This window comes from Centropristis striata, chromosome 11, assembly GCF_030273125.1.
Source record: "Centropristis striata isolate RG_2023a ecotype Rhode Island chromosome 11, C.striata_1.0, whole genome shotgun sequence".
In the NCBI taxonomy this organism is placed as follows: domain Eukaryota; kingdom Metazoa; phylum Chordata; class Actinopteri; order Perciformes; family Serranidae; genus Centropristis; species Centropristis striata.
In genome coordinates this window covers 14,580,316-14,597,904 of record NC_081527.1, presented here as the reverse complement: position 1 = coordinate 14,597,904, position 17,589 = coordinate 14,580,316, and positions in this window count along the sequence as shown.

Genomic DNA, 17,589 nt, shown 5'->3' with positions numbered 1-17,589 from the left:
CATTGATCACTGGTCTTTAACCTTCAGGGTAAAAAAAAAAGGGTCAGTCTAATTGAAACCTCAGCAGCCTCAGGAGAGCTGAACTGTGACTTTCACCGAGTCCTGATTTCAGGTCGCCTCCTTTCGCCCTCCGTCTCCTCCCTGTGCCGCTAATGGTCTCATCACTGCAATGCAACCAACTGCTCCTCACATCCGCAGCTCCCTTTCCTGCTCTCTGCCATCACTTCTGTGTTAATAAATGTTTGGAGGAACTTTCTTGAAGGACACCAAGTTGCTGCTGCTGCTGCTGCTGCTGCTGCTTGTCCTCGAGTGCTCCAGTAAATTACACCTTAGGGCAAAAGTGGCACAAAGTGATGATGAGCGAGGCTCCTGAAACTTTTGTAACACCTCTGACACTGAAGACGACGCAGTGTCACTGGGCAGACTGGAATAAATGTGTGATATAAACCTTGTGGGATTCCTGGTCTGCTGTCCAACTGGTAAATACTTTTGTTGTTGCTGTGTGTTTTCTTTTATGTCCTCTTTGTCCCTTGACACAGCAGAAGTGATTTCATGTATTTCATCTTTCACACAAAAGAACAAGGGGAGAAAATTCAGGATGGTGCTACAGCAGCTCTGATTGTGATGTTTTAGGGCCATCTAGTGGAGAGAATCGGTGTCACATGATACTCGATAGCCCAAGCAAGCAAACCTGTATACACAGCACTTTTCATAATAGAAGTTAGAAAGAGGAAAATGAGATAAGAAGATACCACAATATTATGTAAAATGAGAAATAACAATGAATAAATAAATAACTAAATTGAGAAAAGGCCACAGAAAACAAATGCCCTTTCCCTTCTTTTATTCCCCTAAGCAGACCTACACATTCAAGTATTTCTGTGATCACTTGTAATTATCAACTTTGATTGTGTCAAAAAAACACACACACACACACACACACACACAAGATTAGAAAAAACAAAAACTATAATCGATATTTCTATATGAAGTCAGCAGTGAGTGAATGTAACTAAGTACATTTACTCAAGTACTGTACTTAAGTGCAATTTTGAGTTACATGTACTTTACTTGAGTATTTCCATTTTATGTAACTTTATACTTGTACTTCACTATATTTTGAGGCAAATATTGTACTTTTAACTACACTACATTTAGCTGACAACTTTTACTTTTAGGTTTAACATGAAAAACATGATCAATTTAAAGTGATTCAGCATTTTTATAAATTAAACATAACATAACATAACAGTATATTCAGCAGTTAAAATGAGCCCTGTCTTTATAAAATTAAAACACTGCTTACATAAATAATCTAATACTATATTTAGAAAATACAAATTTCCTTAGTGAAGGTGTTCAGTAAAGAGTTGGTCTTCAGTCTCTTCTTAAAGATTGAGAAGGACTCAGCAGAACGGATGGAGTTTGGATGTTGGTTCCATCAACTATAGGGGCTCTACAGAGGAGAAGAGTCTGGTTTGAGACGTAGAGGCCTTCAGAGGTGGAGGAGCCAGACGTCTTTCACTAGAAGAGCGTAGTGGACGGGAAGGTTTGTGGACCTAAACAAAGGAGTTCAGATAAGAAGGGGCTGTGCCCGTTGCTATTTTCTAGGCAAGAGACAAGGCTTTGAATTTGTTTCGAGCTGTGACCAGGAGCCAGAGAGAGAGATGAGGAGTGACATATGCTCTCCTGGACTGGTTGAAGATGTTCTGGATCATCTCCAGAGGCTTGGTGGTGCAGCAGGAAGAGTTGTGTACAGGGAGAATCAACAAGATCTGGCAATTGAGGACACATGAACCTTGAAGGTCAGTTGGTCATCAGTCATGACACCCAAGTCTCAGGTAGAACTTGTGGGCACAAGTTGAGTTGATCTGAGAGGTTGAGCTATAGGTGGTGTTCTGTCCTCCATGTAGACATATCAGCAAGGCACGCAGAGATATGAGGTATACGTCAGCGTAACATCAGCGTGAGAAACCATGATTTTGGATGATTGCGCCGATGTAAACTCAAAAGAGAGAGGGCCTAGCACTGACCCTTGGGGTACCCCTGTGGATAAGATGTGCTGTTTGGACACTTCCCCCTTCCAAGATACTTTCAAAGTTGTCCCTGCATGAGGCAGTGGAGGACAGATCCTGAGATACCAAGCTCAGTGAGTGTAGAGACGAGGATTGGTGGTTAACAGTGCCAAAGGAAGCAGACAGATCCAGTAGAATTAGAGCTGATTATTGACCAGCTGCTAAATAAACACTTTTTTAATATACATGTCCATATATCCATACATATGTTTCGTCACTTTGTCATCAGGCGGCTGTCACTGTAAGATGTAACCAGTAGGATGTTTGGTGTTAAGTGAAGCTGACCTGAATAAATAAAGGCTACAAATAAATATATAGCAATAAAACTTTTTTCTAGCTTAAATCATGCAGAAGTAGTTGTGCCAAGTGCCAACAAAAAACAATGCTTAATCAGCATTCACGCAATGTTTCCTGCTGAAAATGCGTGGGAATGCTGGGAGCTAAAATGAATCACAAAGCAGAGCTGAAAATGCAGAAAAACTTGTTATTTGTTTTATTATTTGTAGCTGAACTGCATTACTTAGTGCAGAGTTAAATGAAGGCAGGGATTTCCTTTAAGACCAAAATATTTTGATATAGGTAAAAGATTTTTGTAGCTTGAAGTTTGCAGAAGTAGTGGATCCAAAAGTGTATGGGAGAAGTTTATTTAGCTTCAGAGTGATGAACCAATCAGAGACGGAGAGAAACTGATGGAGATCTTGATCGTACTCATAGCTACGACACGTAACAAGCCACAACTTAGTTGAGGGGCAGGTTTATCTTGCTGCTACTTCTTTTATGTTTCCTGTTTCAAAGCTGCCGGACTCACAGATAAATAAGTGAAGTGAAGATTTGGATCATTTGGCAATAAGTTCCTTCATGTCTCAAGATGTCTACAGACATTCAAGCAGCAGGTTTGAGTTTGAATGTGAGAGACAAAACCAATGGAGAAAAAGACGAGATCCAGGTGGAGATCTACGAGAATGCAGACACTCTGAAACAAAGTCGAACTGATCCAAGGTCCCGTAGAGTCAGTAAGAACGAAACTCAACTAAATATTGCATATACAGTAAATATTGATATGTTTGACTAAATCCTGAACAATGAACATTTTTTTCTTTTTAATACACAATACATACACCAAATGTATGTAGACTGCTCTGTACAAAAACAGGCTATTTTCTAGAAATGTACTGGTTTATTTTAAAAGGTTTTTCTTGTTTTTTTGTACATTAACCACATTTTTAAAAAATATATTACTTAATATAATGGGACACTGGTTTCACTGCTCATTGTTTCTGTAGGACCACTCACTCTGAAGAACTGTTCAGCATCCAAAAGAAATCCTTTTGGAGTTAATGAAGTTGTTCTTGGAGTGCTGCTGCTTCTGATATTGGCTGTGACCTGCATGCGCTGTGAGGTTTAATTTCACATTTTATTTAGAAATATATGTCTTGTTTTATGCTTCATATATCATTGTCGTCGTCCTTATACATAAGCTGATTTGGACTTTTCATGAACATTAATGTTGAAAGTGTCAAAATGCACAATGCAGGTTGATGGAAATTAGCTGCAAAAAAAGGTTCTAGGCAGCAAGTCACAAAGCAATGACTTTAATCTGTATGGTTTTTATGATGCTAATCAACTTTTTATTTTCTTTCTGCTGCCACCAGATGTTTTAACCACCTTGGACAAACAGAACCTGGTGACAGAAAGAGACCAGCTGAATATCACTCTGAACCAGGCACAAATCAGGATCATGAATCTCACTGAAGAGGGAAAGGAGCTGCAGAGAAGATATGACGAACTGCAGACCAGATATGACGAGCTGCAGACCAGATATGACGAGCTGCAGACCAGATATGATGATCTGAACAAGTTGTACAACGTTTTAAAGACTGAACGAGGTAAGTTGCAGAGGAGGGGGACCTATCGAAATGGTATATATGGTGAGTGGTTGTTAAAAAATGTGATATTTTGTGTCCCTCAATATTGTCATATATTATCAGTCTGGCATTATCTTGACTTTTTCTTTTATTTTTTCTCCCAATTTGGAATCACCTGATTCTCCTTCACAGACCGGGAAGACTATCAACGCTGTCTTCTTCGTTTTAGGGGCAAATCATGCCGTCGCCCCCTCATCCCGTGGTGAGCCTTGGTTGGCTTTAATAAATAACATCTTGGGATCTGATCTGTAAAAAAAAGTACTGTGTGTGTGTGTGTGTGTGTGTGTGTGTGTGCGTGTGTGGTACTGATTTGATTATGCTACTATTGCCCCATGACATCAAAGCTGTGATGTTTTTGAATGTTTAACATTTAAAAGCAAAGTGATAATATTTCAGCCCAGTGGTTCCTGTCCCGCCCCCCCTAGACCTCGGCTCCCTTCATGCTTATGCCCACCCCACAGTAACCAAACTGGCTGTGAATATGGAAAGTGAATTTAAAATGGACAAACACATAAACTCTTTTGTGAAATCTAGCTTTTTCCAGCTGAAGCAACTGTCTAAGGTCAAGACTTTTCTTTCTGTTAAAAACGTTTCAACTTTCTATTGTTATTTTTCTTTCTCTGCTTTGTACCATTTCTCTATAGTGATGTAAAACACTTTGGTTAATTCTGCTGTTTTAAAATGTGCTCTATAAATAAAGTTGGATTGGATTGGTGCCGCCTGTCTTTCCTTTATGTCTGTGACACAATCAGATCATCATCAGAACAAAGTCTAATAATAATAACTAGAAAATGTCCTCTGGGGAAATTCTGAAAGGGCAACGGGTGCTACTGCCAGTGTGTGTACACTATGATGAGATTCTTCAGAGATTACAACCAATGCCTTTTAACCTCATAATGTGTGTGTGTGTGTGTGTGTGTGAAACGTGTATCTGGAGGAGTGTTCGCGCTTCCGTGCGCATTTGTGTGTGTAGCGAAAATCGCATAAAGTGTGTGTGTGTGTGTGTGTGTGTGTGTGTGTGTAATTAAAATCACATAAAGTTACCTGTGTGTGTGTGTGTGCATTGTAGCGATGCTGTCATACTTCCGAGAACGCCCCAGACTCAAGCCAGCCTCTGTTCAGCAAATCACAAAAATGCCGGTATGGGGAATTCAAGATGGCGGCCCGCGGCTACTGAGGAGGAAGAGGTCTAGTCCGTCCAGTGTCTGCTCCGTTAGCCTGCCAATCCCTGGCAGCGGGTTTTCAGTCCATGTTGTATTTTGTAGTGTTCGCTTCTCACCATTGGATTAATCTACTTGCTCCAAAACTCCTGGCTTCAACCCGATGGTCCTTCTCCCACGTCTGCCGGCAACCGGGAGGTAAAGCCGCGGTCAAAGTTGGATTATTTGACGCCGGAGGCGGCACTTAGTTTGGGTTTAGGTTGACCAACTTTTATTTAAAAAAAACGGACTATTTTGTTTATTTATTGGGTACCTGAAGAGGACTATTTTTGGTTGAAAGAAAGAGACTATTTTTGGTGTTTTGGCTGTGTGATTTATGGATTGTATTTGGGGGCACTGAATTGTAAAATACACTGTGTTGAATTGCAAATTCTTGTGTGTGTGTGTGTGTTTTGTATTTAATGGGTCGCCTTTGGAAAAAGTTGCTTAATTTCTGGTTGTTATTAGGGTCCATGCATGGGTAGGCATGGGTCCTGTGTAAATTTGACGAATCAAAAATACAAAAGAAAATTGTCAGATTAGCTCTGACTGGCACCCAGGCACTGTCAAACCGCTACAGTGTGTGTGTGTTTGAAGCATGTGTATGCATGTGTGAGGAGTGTGCGCGCTTACGCACATGTGTGTGTGCGTGTATCTGTAACTGTAATCACATCAAAGGCAATCAGAGCAGAGCAATCAACAGAATTAACTGCCACCAACTGTCAATGTCCCGGAACAATGACAGCAGCCAGAGGTGGACAGACTGGAATTTCTGGCCTCGAACAGAAAGCATTTTTGGCCAAACCATACCTATCATTGATCCGACTTCCTTTTGAGCGTCCTGAGTTCTTCCTGAACATATACATATGTTTTTTTTTAAAGAAAAATGACAAAATAGCTTTGTTAGAGCAATCTAAAAAAAAAAAACTGTTACATCTCCATTTTTCAGAAATCTTCCTGTGTTTTTAATATGGGAGCCAATGAGGCTGTTGGTGCATGTTGGTGCATCCTACGCCCAAACTATAACTCTGACAGCTTTACCAGAGGATTGTGAGTGACTGGGGATTTCCACCGGGCGCGTTACAGCAGCAGCACGTCAGCTTAGCGAGCCGGTCGTATACACGCAAGATAACGAGATCACGCGATAATCCTGACCATACGGGAGACCGCAAGATCCTGTGATAAACTCTAAACTCTATTTATACAGTCTATGGATAAACTGTGTGTATAAAGTAAACAACAACAACAACAACAACCAACTTACTTTGCTTCTCTGACGTGAAAGATCTGTTGATCTGACCATCTATCCTTATAAAAACAATATGTTATGTCATAAATGATTGTATATGTTCCACTTCAACAATCAGTCTCTTGTCGTCCGTGTCGCCAATCCTCTGAGACCCTTTGATTGATTGATTGCTGATCTGGTGCCCCTGTCATAACATAATGTTGATGTGAAGTAGTTTTAGGCTGCATGAACTGCGTATTGTGTTTTATTTTGAAAGGGACGGAAGTGTTTTACGCTGATTCTGAGTCGGACTTCCTGTCTGGTGCAATCTGCTCTGTTGAGATTCACGTGATTTGGCAGCGTCTCGCGGAGAAATAGAAGTCATACCTAATGCTCGCGTAGAGACGCTGACGTGACGCTGCTGTAACGTTACGCAGCGCGCCCGGTGGAAATGCCCTCATTGATTAGAGTGTTACCTATTTGCAACGGCATACGCGACGCTGACGTGACGCTGCAGTAACGTGCCCGGTGGAAATCAGGCTTGAGAAGACAAATTTTCCTACGTATAAATTATTTCTGTAGAGTGGAATTTGCGGCCTGGAGCGCAGTTTTCAAATTTATTTTTTCGACAATTTTTTCTCTCCCTCTACACTCTGGCGATGATGTCACACACTGTAATCTCACCCATTATAATCTCAGAATTTCTCCAAAAATGATCATGGTCATTGAACAGGGATTGATAAAAAACTATATGACCTATCGAAACGTGGATTAATACACCAATACACAAGACTTGTGTCTACTGTTTAAAGTTCAAATGGAGTCTCTAGGTGAAATTATGCCGGAGAAGTAGATGTTTAAAAATCTCCAATTATTGTTCTTTTTCGCTCATTTTTTTCGGCCGTCCCATTCACTTCAATGCAAGGTTTTGGGCAGTTTCGTATTCCGTGGAGAAAAGTAATAGCACACGATCCCGATCAAACCGCAAGTTTTGATATATAATTTGTCCTGCAACTCTTCAAGTTGTAGGAATAGTCTCGGGACGAAATTGCGTCCGGAAGAGGAAGAAGAAAAGATCCATAGTATAACAATAGTGCTTGGTGCGATTGCCCCATGGCCCTAAATATAACTGAATGGGTCCATTCTGCATAACAAATACTTTTGATACTTTAGGTACATTTTAATGCACGTACTTTTACTTCAGTAAGTTTTGAATGCAGGACTTTTATCGTAGTGGAGTTATTTCACAGTGTGGTATTAGTACTTTTACTTAAGTAAGGGATCTGAATACTTTTTCCACCACTGGAAATCAGCTGTTACTTTTGCAAGCGAGCAAAAAAAGTCTGATTAAACAACAGTTGATTAAAGTAATGTGCGAATGCTCAGAAGTAGCTCGATTAATTAATACAGTTCCAAAAGCGAACTGAAAGTAATGGGAAAAATGTCTGAAAGAGTTGGACAGTAGTAAATGTAGAAGCAGTACTCACCATGTTCAAGATGTGCTTGACCTCAAGAGTTTACATATCATATGTCACTTTTTCTGCCGTGATCTCGGAATTAACAATATAGTAACCGCCTGGAGCGTTGCCATGTTTGTTATTTACATCTTGTAAATCCGGTATTTATATACGATGTGACTCCTCTGGTGCACCCTCTGGTGGACACCTCCAGTAACACGCGTTGCAATTGAACAAGATGTCTCCCTGTTAAAATAATCGCCTAAATCATTTTTTCACAGTTTCAAGTTCAAGTTTTGCAGGAAACACAAAAAAATTCACCAAAAGTGTGACATATGACATTTATTGATCATTTCACTGAAAAAGGGTGTAACAAAGGATGACTATTGGCATAGTAATAACACTATGTGTAAATTATGTAACTTAAGAGAAATAAATTACTTAGGCAATTTTTTTAACATGCCTTTGTGACTTAAGCGAGATATGGTAACACTTTATTTTGAAGGTGTCTACATAAGAGTCACACAAGCCTGTCAGAAACATGAAAAGTATCATGAGCATTAATGTGACTTCAAAGTGTCATTAATGTTCATGACACATCCCATGTCACGTTTATGACACGCTCATGTCACTCTTATGTAGACACCTTAGGGTAAAGTGTATCCAATATTAGTGTCAACAATAAAACACTGATAAACTAAACTGATAACTTAACAATCTCCCTCTAGCTCTTCTTTGCTGGGTTCTTATCTGATGCCTATGAATGTGGCAAATTGTCAAAGAAGTGATGATCTTAAAGGGGTAAAATCACATCACATGATCTGATCAACTGAGGATGTAGGCGATTTTACCATAGGTGGCCAGCTTCATGAGGACATGATTTAGGCAAAAAAAAAAAAAAAAAATTGACAAAAAATGACTTAGGCGATTATTTTAACAGTGTGACGAAGAGTAGATGAGTTCAAGTGATGCGGTTGTACGCCCTAAAATAAAGTTAGGAAACCCCTGCTCTAAACTGTCTCTATCTTCACCAACTACAAAAACAATCATATGCTGCCTGTATATTAATGCATCAGCAAAATTATTAGAATAATATAGTCTAACTTTTTTTAAGTAAGTAGCACTTTCAATATTATATTATAATATGACTTCTAATTTATACAGTGTGGTATTGCTGCTTTTACTCAGTGGTGGAATCTATTAAGTGCATTTAAGTACTGTTTTATGATAATCATATTCTATTTGAATATTTAAATGTTTTGCTGCTTTATACTTCCTCAACTACCTTCTTTGACACCAGTTTACTTTTTACTCTACTACATCTATTTGATAACGTAAATAACTTTACTAATTATTTTTTATTAGTACAAATCTAAATCAACAAATTAATTATGTATTAGTATGTCTTAAGCTACCTGGTAGAATTTATTAAAATTAGCTGCACCTTTACCAGCTGCAACATTTGTGATGCTTACACCTTAATGCAATTACAATCAAAATATATTATAACACATATTATTGTGCATAGTAGTACATAGTGCTTTGACTTATTTGCTTTTACTAAAGTAAGATTTTACTACATGACTTGTACTTTTAACAAAGTATGTTTTCCCCACTGTAGTAATGCAACTTTTAGACATCTGAATACTTCTTTCAGCACTGGTGGAGAATACATATTACTAGCTAACAATTTAGTAAGCCAATCTTTTTTCCTTTTTTTCTTTTTTTTTTACAACTTCTGTCTATTTGGCTCCTGCATTAGTATTATAAGGCTACTTTACGTTACTTCTTCCACCACTGCTTTTATATTTTATTTTTCTAGTGTCTGTAAATACATACATTCTATACTATATTCTAATCACATTACATGTCTGAAAGTCACAAATAAAAGCTCCAGATATCAGTTAAAGTTTAAGACATGATGAAGATAGTTTTCTCTACAGTTCACATGTTGTCCAGCAGGGGGCAGCCGCTTCCTCCGAGGCTCTCTTCATGTGGGCCTCTCCCCCTGTGATGGAGCTGCAGTCCGCCTCCCATTCATCAATCTTCTTTTATTCATAGTGACAAAAGAGACATCAAATAGGGAGGTGTGGGAAAACACAACAATGCATTTCAGAACACAGACACTTCGCTAATATATGCAAAGTGGGAATAAAGCCAGTCCAGACGCTCAGTGTGTGTTTTTGCGTGCGTGCGTGCGTGCGTGCGTTTGTGTGTGTGTGTGTGTGTAAATGAATGTTAGTATTTATAATTTACTTGCTTTTTTTCTAGCATTTTTGTATCTGTGTAAATTTAATGCAAACTAATCATTTCACTAAGTTAAAATCAACATAGTAAATCTAAACATATATATTTTTATAACTATGCTCCAACACAGACATATGGGATTGATGAAACAGGGGCTCGAACTCACTATGCAGTGATACAGTATTATTGCACACAAAAAAGTGATTTTGCTCCCTTGCTATTCTTGACAGTCTCACAGAATCAGCACCCACAGTCCACAAAATGAACCTGAAATGATCTGTCTCTCTCCTGGCTGACTGCTCGCTGTTTCCCACCCAAATCAAAAGGGGCGAGTCGTGGGGGGTCATGTCTGGCCACCCCTCAGGAGAATAACGGGGTCTCTGTCTGCCCCCCAAACCACCAACGGTTCTCCACTGTCCCTATGGCAACAGCCAAGGACCCTGGAAGACCCCCAGACTGGGGCGTCCAAGCAGATGCCCATAATTAACGTTGCTATACTGAGGTGTCAGTCCTGCCAGTCTGCCTTACATAGAGGCAGACCCTCTCCCAGACCTGTCAGAGGCCCATAGGGCTGGGTGAAAAATGACTGCCCTGCGGTGTGTGTCTGTGAGTGTCTGTGAGTGTGAGTGTGTGTGGTGGGTTGGGGGTGGGTAATGACTGCCCACCAGTATCTGCCCGGTCCTGTTTACGACTGACCATCCTGCAGTGGCAAAATATAAAAAGGATTTTGACCTCAAGACCGTCTTTATCAACAACAAATATCTGAAAGTTGTGTCATTTATGCAAAATTCAGACTGAAACAAAACATAATTTCATCATTGAAGCTCACATGAAATCATAAGTACATATATTAAATTATTTTTTAAAGCCATCTTTGTGTATTCCATTGAATTTAAATGTCAGTGTTGATTGGGGACGTGCTGTCCTGACACTGACGGACTGGGTGTCTGGCTTACACGGTTGGCTGAGGATGAGATTGTGTCCCATACATCCAACCTAAAGATTTGGAGGCCATATCAGGGATCTCCATAAGCACTGAAACGACCAGACCGAGGTAAAACATGCCAGACATTAATCCCCCAGCATTTTGACCCATTTGATTCATTATTGCACCGTGAAGAAAAGAAAAAAAAACACTTATTTTAATCAGTTGTATTTGCCATTTATTAACATCATATGAAATATTAATAAAAGGTTTATAACAGTGTAGCTTTGCGTTCCTACAAGGTCATTTTTAAGTGTATATAAATGCATTGTTAACAACTATAACTCTTCTATCTGAGCATCAGTAACATATATGTTAACCGATAATGAGTGACCTACATTCAATGCAGTTGTAATCATTTATTTATCTATAAATACCTTTTCACTCTCCGGGACAACTGAACATACGGCTTTTTGGAAAAGCAGGGTTGTTGACACTTTGTTTTAACCCCACATATTAGGCATTTATAAGCATCTATCAACAAAAATATTTATAATAGGCTACAGTGTAGTTATAAGTAATTACATATATATTTATAGTCTTACAAAGGGGGTGTATTTGTTAACAACTGTAATTTATTTGAGGTATCATTAACTGGTGTATAAACAGAGAAGTGATCAACAATATAATTCAGTTGTAATCCAGTAAAATGTGCCTTTATATGTATTTATGAATAATTATTTACCCTCATGGACAGCTGAACAAACTCCATGTGCTCATGGAGTTCATGGCATGTGACTGAAAGCTCTGGAAGACATCTAGAAAGTGGACCTTCAGTCAAGATATTTTTTGTGTGTACAAAAAGAACAATTATACTTAGTGGGTGAGGTGCTGGGGTGGGAGACACACATTATTTACACCAGTGGTGAAATGTAACTAACTTTGAGGTACCTGTACTTTACTTGAACATTTTTATGTACCTTTATACTTTTTACTCCACTACATTTAACTGGCAGCTTTAGTTACTTTTCAGTTCAAGATTTAACATAAAGAACATGATCAATTTAAAGTGATTAGTCTTTTTTTAAATAAAATCTTAACAGTATATTAAGCATTTATAATTAGCCATATCTTGACACAATTAAAACACTGCTTACATAATTGCATCAGTAACAAAAAATAAACAATATATTTGGAATATATAAAACAAGGTGAGTGTCTGAACCCATTCTGTATAACAAGAACTTTTACTTTTATACTTTGAGTACATTTTGTTGCTGATACTTTTGTACTTTTACTCTAGTAAATTCTGTACCACAGAATACCACAGCTATCATAAATAATTGTGTATCATGACACTCCTAACACAGATGTTGTATATATTTTATTTATATTATTTATTATGTCACAGTGCTGGAAAGGACTACAGAGCATATCAATAAACAATTCAGAGATATGTTGGAAATAAACACTTTGGATTATAATATGTTATTTATAAAATAGCATATACTGTCACAGTATGTTCTAAGTGATTATAGAAAGAAAAATGTTCAGTTGTTGTTGGGTTTTTTGTGTTGTGGTCGAGCTTTGATCAGAGTCAATGATCCACTGAAAGGACGTCGTCCACAGGTCAACTGATCAGTGCTGATCGGGTTAAAGACACATCCGTCTGCTGTCCGGCAAATGACACCGAAGGTCACCAAATACACTGTCCCCGAGTCTATCATGGGCCCTGTGGTCACCGGCACACTCCGCGGGCTGGCAGGGGGTCAGGGGTTCAGGTGACCTCTGACCTGGCCAGTCCTCGCTGTCGTCATTACATAATAAGATGTTTCCCTCCACATTGATGAATCTGTTTCTTTTTGCAGGACCACTGAGAGTTGCAAGTAAAATAAATGTTTAATGGGGTTGTTCAGACTTTAGAGCTGAATGAAGGAGGTCTGTAAAAATGGGGCTAGTGAAAAGCTATACGGGCTCATAAAAGTGGAACAACAGCAAAGCTGCACACTGCTTCAGATGGATGTTTTATTTTGTTTTTGTTATTAGCTGTAGGATTGTGATGACCACAGCTTCAACTGCAGATGTGAAAATCTATTCTATTTAATTGTATTTACTGGAGTAAGTTGTGAATGCAGGACATTATTATCAAATGTATGCTATTGGAATTATATCAATTTTACATTTTTTTAATATCACAGTCATCATGAATAACGGTATATCGTGACACTCCTAACACAAATGTTGTATTTATTATATTTGTATCATTTATTATTATCACCGTGCTGTAAAGGAATACAAAGCATATCAATAAACAATGCAGAGATACAAATGATGACAAATTATATTACACAAAGTAGAAAAAGTACTTTGATAAGTAGGTGAACTGATGGTGGAAAAACTTTCTGACAGTGTTAAACTCTCCACTTCATGATCACAGACAGAACTGCTTCATCCAAATTGTGAGTGAGGGGTTTATTCCCTCGGGGGTCGTGGGATCAGCGAGCCAGACACCGTTTTATGGGACCTCAAATGCAGGAACATGGGGAGGTGGGACAGGGCTGTCTGGGACTGAGCCAGCCAATTATACTCTGGCTAGACGCATCAAACTTACATACATGTGGGAATCTTCTGCCTGAGATCCTGCTCACACAATGTCATTTGAATGGTGCAAAAGAGAAATACATAAATAGTGAACACATTTGCAGATATACAAAGATTTGTGAGCAGTTTACACTACGACAAACACATGATATTTCCTGTATGTTTTCTGCATACAGGACAATATATTAGCCTGCCTCACTGAAATATGTCTATTTTTTTTAGTTTTTGAAGGAAAAATGTGACACTTACATAAGCCTGGACCTTTTGAAGATAAATAAAACCGTTTATATTAGCTGTTTTTGTGCCTGTGAATGAACTTATAATCATTGTAATTCAAGTATCATATATAAATGTAGAAGTTTTGTATCCAGTATCCAATAGCCCCTGACTGTAAGTACTGTCAGTATTCAATAGCTACTATCCTGATAACACTTGCATCACTCTAATAATAAATATATCAAAATGAGTATTCACAGATGGTGTTCCTGCCTTCTACAAACAAAACTCTTCAAATTTTATCTTCACTGTCCTCAAAGGGAAGCATATCTTGCAACAATGAAACAAAAACACACACCAACTTGAACTATGATGATTAATATATATATATATAATAAAACATGTACAGTGTGCAGCAGGTATGAAAAAAATGAAAAATAAGAATGCTTATAGTTTCTTTTCTTTTTTTATCAATTAACAAAATGCAAAGTGAGTGAACAAAAGAACAATCTAAATCAAATCAATATTTGGTGTGACCACCCTTTGCCTTCAAACCAGCATCAGTTCTTCTTCTAGGCATTTCTTCACAGCTGCCTAAGACTTTTGCAGAGTACTGTAAAATATATTAAACCACAGCAGCTCACAAAGAATATAACATATAATACTGTATTTTTCTTGTCACTATCTGTGAAAGCAAATGTACCATAGACTGTATAAATAAATGTACCCATAAATGATGTCAATCAAACACGTTGCTGAACATGATATATTTTTATAAACACATTTGTTACATTATCTGTCCATAGTACTGCAGGAATGAATTGCCCAAAAAGAGTCTGTTCTTGCTCCCCCAGTCCTTATAAGACACTTTTCAGGAATTTGTTTCCTTGTGAATAAAACAAAACCAGTGTTAATAGGCTGAATCTTATAGTTTGTGCCAAAATATACAAAATTAACAGTAACTTAACTTAACTTAACTGTTAATTACTTAACAGTAATTAACAGTATTCATTGTTTCATGTAATTTGCTGTTTGTTTTTAAGGCCTATATGCTGTTTGTTTTATTTATTTTTCATTTTTTGCTGTTTTGTTTTAAGTGTGTGTTTGTGCTGCTGTCTTGGACAGGAGGAGCTGAGGGCGTTGGACCACCTGCCCCTTTTGCCCAAAGTGCCCTTTCAACGAGTTGACTTTCTTTTTTACTCAAGTATTGTACTAACGTACAGTTTTGAGGTATTTGTACTTTACTTGAGTATTTCATTTCATTTCACATTTGTGACTTTATATTTCTACTTCACTACATTTTAAGGGCAAATCTACTACATTTAGCTGACAGATTTAGTACTTTTCAGGTCAAGATTTAACATAAAAACATGATCAATTCAAGGTGATTATGCATTTTTTAGATTTAACCACATAGAAGTATATTAAATAGTTAAAATGAGTCCTACATTGAAAGCAGTAGAACACTGCTTATATAAATGCATCAATTATAGTAACAATATACAATATATTTAGAATACATAAAACAATCTGTGTAGGGCCATTCTGCATAACGTGTACTTTTACTTTTGATACTTTAAGTACATTTTGATTCTAATACTTTTGTACCTTTACGTAAGTTTTGAATGTAGGACTTTTACTTGTAGGCTAGTGGAGAAATTTCACAGTGTGGTATCAGTACCAGTAAGTAAGTGATCTGAATACAATATTAACAATTTAGCTATAAACAAATTGACCTGGCAACCATGAGTGAGTTTACGTCACGTGACGACCTGCGGCAGGTGAAAGGTCATCATGTGACGTAGCCTCTGTTTTGCTAAGGTGCAGCGGAAACGTTTAAATGGTGAGTTTCGTGTGATCGATTGTCACGTTTTGATTTATTGTCTCAGCGTTACGTTCACATCGCGCGTTATGCAACATAATATTGGTCCTGACTGCTGGTTGTGCCGATTAATAATTCACCTGTATCTAACTCCTCGCTGTGCAGTGGTTGGTGTTATGGAGGTCACTTTATGTTTTGGGCTTGGTTAAAGCTGCTGAGTTACTGTTACAGACAGAAACTGAATTCTGCATGAATTGTATTTTCTTCCTTTTTGCATTGGTAGTTGTTCAGTGTTGATTTGTGTGAGTTGAATGAGTCTGTGCAGGTCAGCTAGTAGCTTTGAGGACTTTCCTGGATTTGTGCAGTATAATGAGTCATTAGCCTTTAATAAGACCATGTGTTTGATGCATGCATTAAAACTTTTTGATGTGAAAGGAACTTTAAATCTTTTTGTGTTCAGTCTTTTCTGAGCCTTGCAGTACTATATATTTCTGTATACTTAAGATTAGTAAGATAAGATTAATAAGAAGGATGGAAGTCTGATATGTGACATGATGACATGTTTTCCCTCACTGTTGTCAAACTTTTTTTTCACATTTGTTTATGACCAAAGAGAATCCAGTCTTCTATATCCAAGATCAAGGTTTTAGATTTGCAATATAATTTAAATCGAATTCTTCCCATTTTAGCAGCGCCTCTTTAACTAAGTTGAGTTTAGGGTCTATTATCTAGTGCAGGGAGATAAAGTGTGACTTTGCTGCTGTACTGTGTATGATCTCTAATTCTATCAAACTTACTAATATTTTGGGTTATTGCATATCGGACATGCTGCATCATTTATGTCACAAGCGGACAGAATAGTAAACAGGATGTGCTGGTTTTGGTTTTCTGTTAACTTATGATATTATGACATATTTTACTTTGGTTATTTTCATAATCAATGATGGTGATTTGACTGGAATTGGAGAAAATTAAAGTTTTTACAATATAAATAATTTTTAACACTAAAAGTCGTACCACTAAAGCAGGAGTTTGACATTTTTGGAAAGTTTCAAAATATTGTTCCATGCGCCTTTTTTCTTTTTTACTCCTTTTTACTCTGAGCACCTGCCCCTCTAAATTTCTCTGCACGGCCCTGCTGCCTTGTAAAAGAGATTCTGAATCTCATTGGGAATTTTCCTGCTAAAATAAAGGTTAAATGAATAAAAAATATATATTAAAGTATCACAATTATTCTATACATTTTCTTAATGTTTTCTGTAAACATTTTTGTTGTAATTATTAACCTATTATAATTATTTGCAGGCAGAAGTAATTTCTGTAAAAGTTTGACATTATTAATGGCTGCAATGAGTCACCATCTAAAGAAGAAAAAACAATTAATATGAACATGTTGTGAATGTCTTTCTAGCTCATATTTGGGCCTACTATAGAATGAGTGAATCTACTCCAAAAAAGTTTTACAATTAAGGTTATAACATTATGAAATTGTGCTAAAAGACATCTTGAAATGGAGCCACAATGAGATACATTATTGTAGTTATTTGAGAAACATTGTTATTTTTATTTGAGTAAACAATTAAAAGAATGTGTTTGGAAGTGTTGTGTGTGTTTGTGTGAGTGTGGATGACAGCCTCACAGTGGGCCTATCTATCTCTCTGCTGCTGCTTTTCAATAAGAGGTGACCAACTCTCCCACGACGGGGAGCGCGCGCCTTTCTGGAATTAGCCACGCGGCACGCCTCGCATAGTAATGGTGGCTCGCGCTTTGAGCTTGAACTTGACCGGAGGAATGCGGCTCGTGGGAACGCAGGCTCGAGGGTGCCCTCCTCTATTCACGCGCACAGGTCGGTGTCAGCTCTGATTATCATAAAACCCAGCCGGCTTCAAATTAA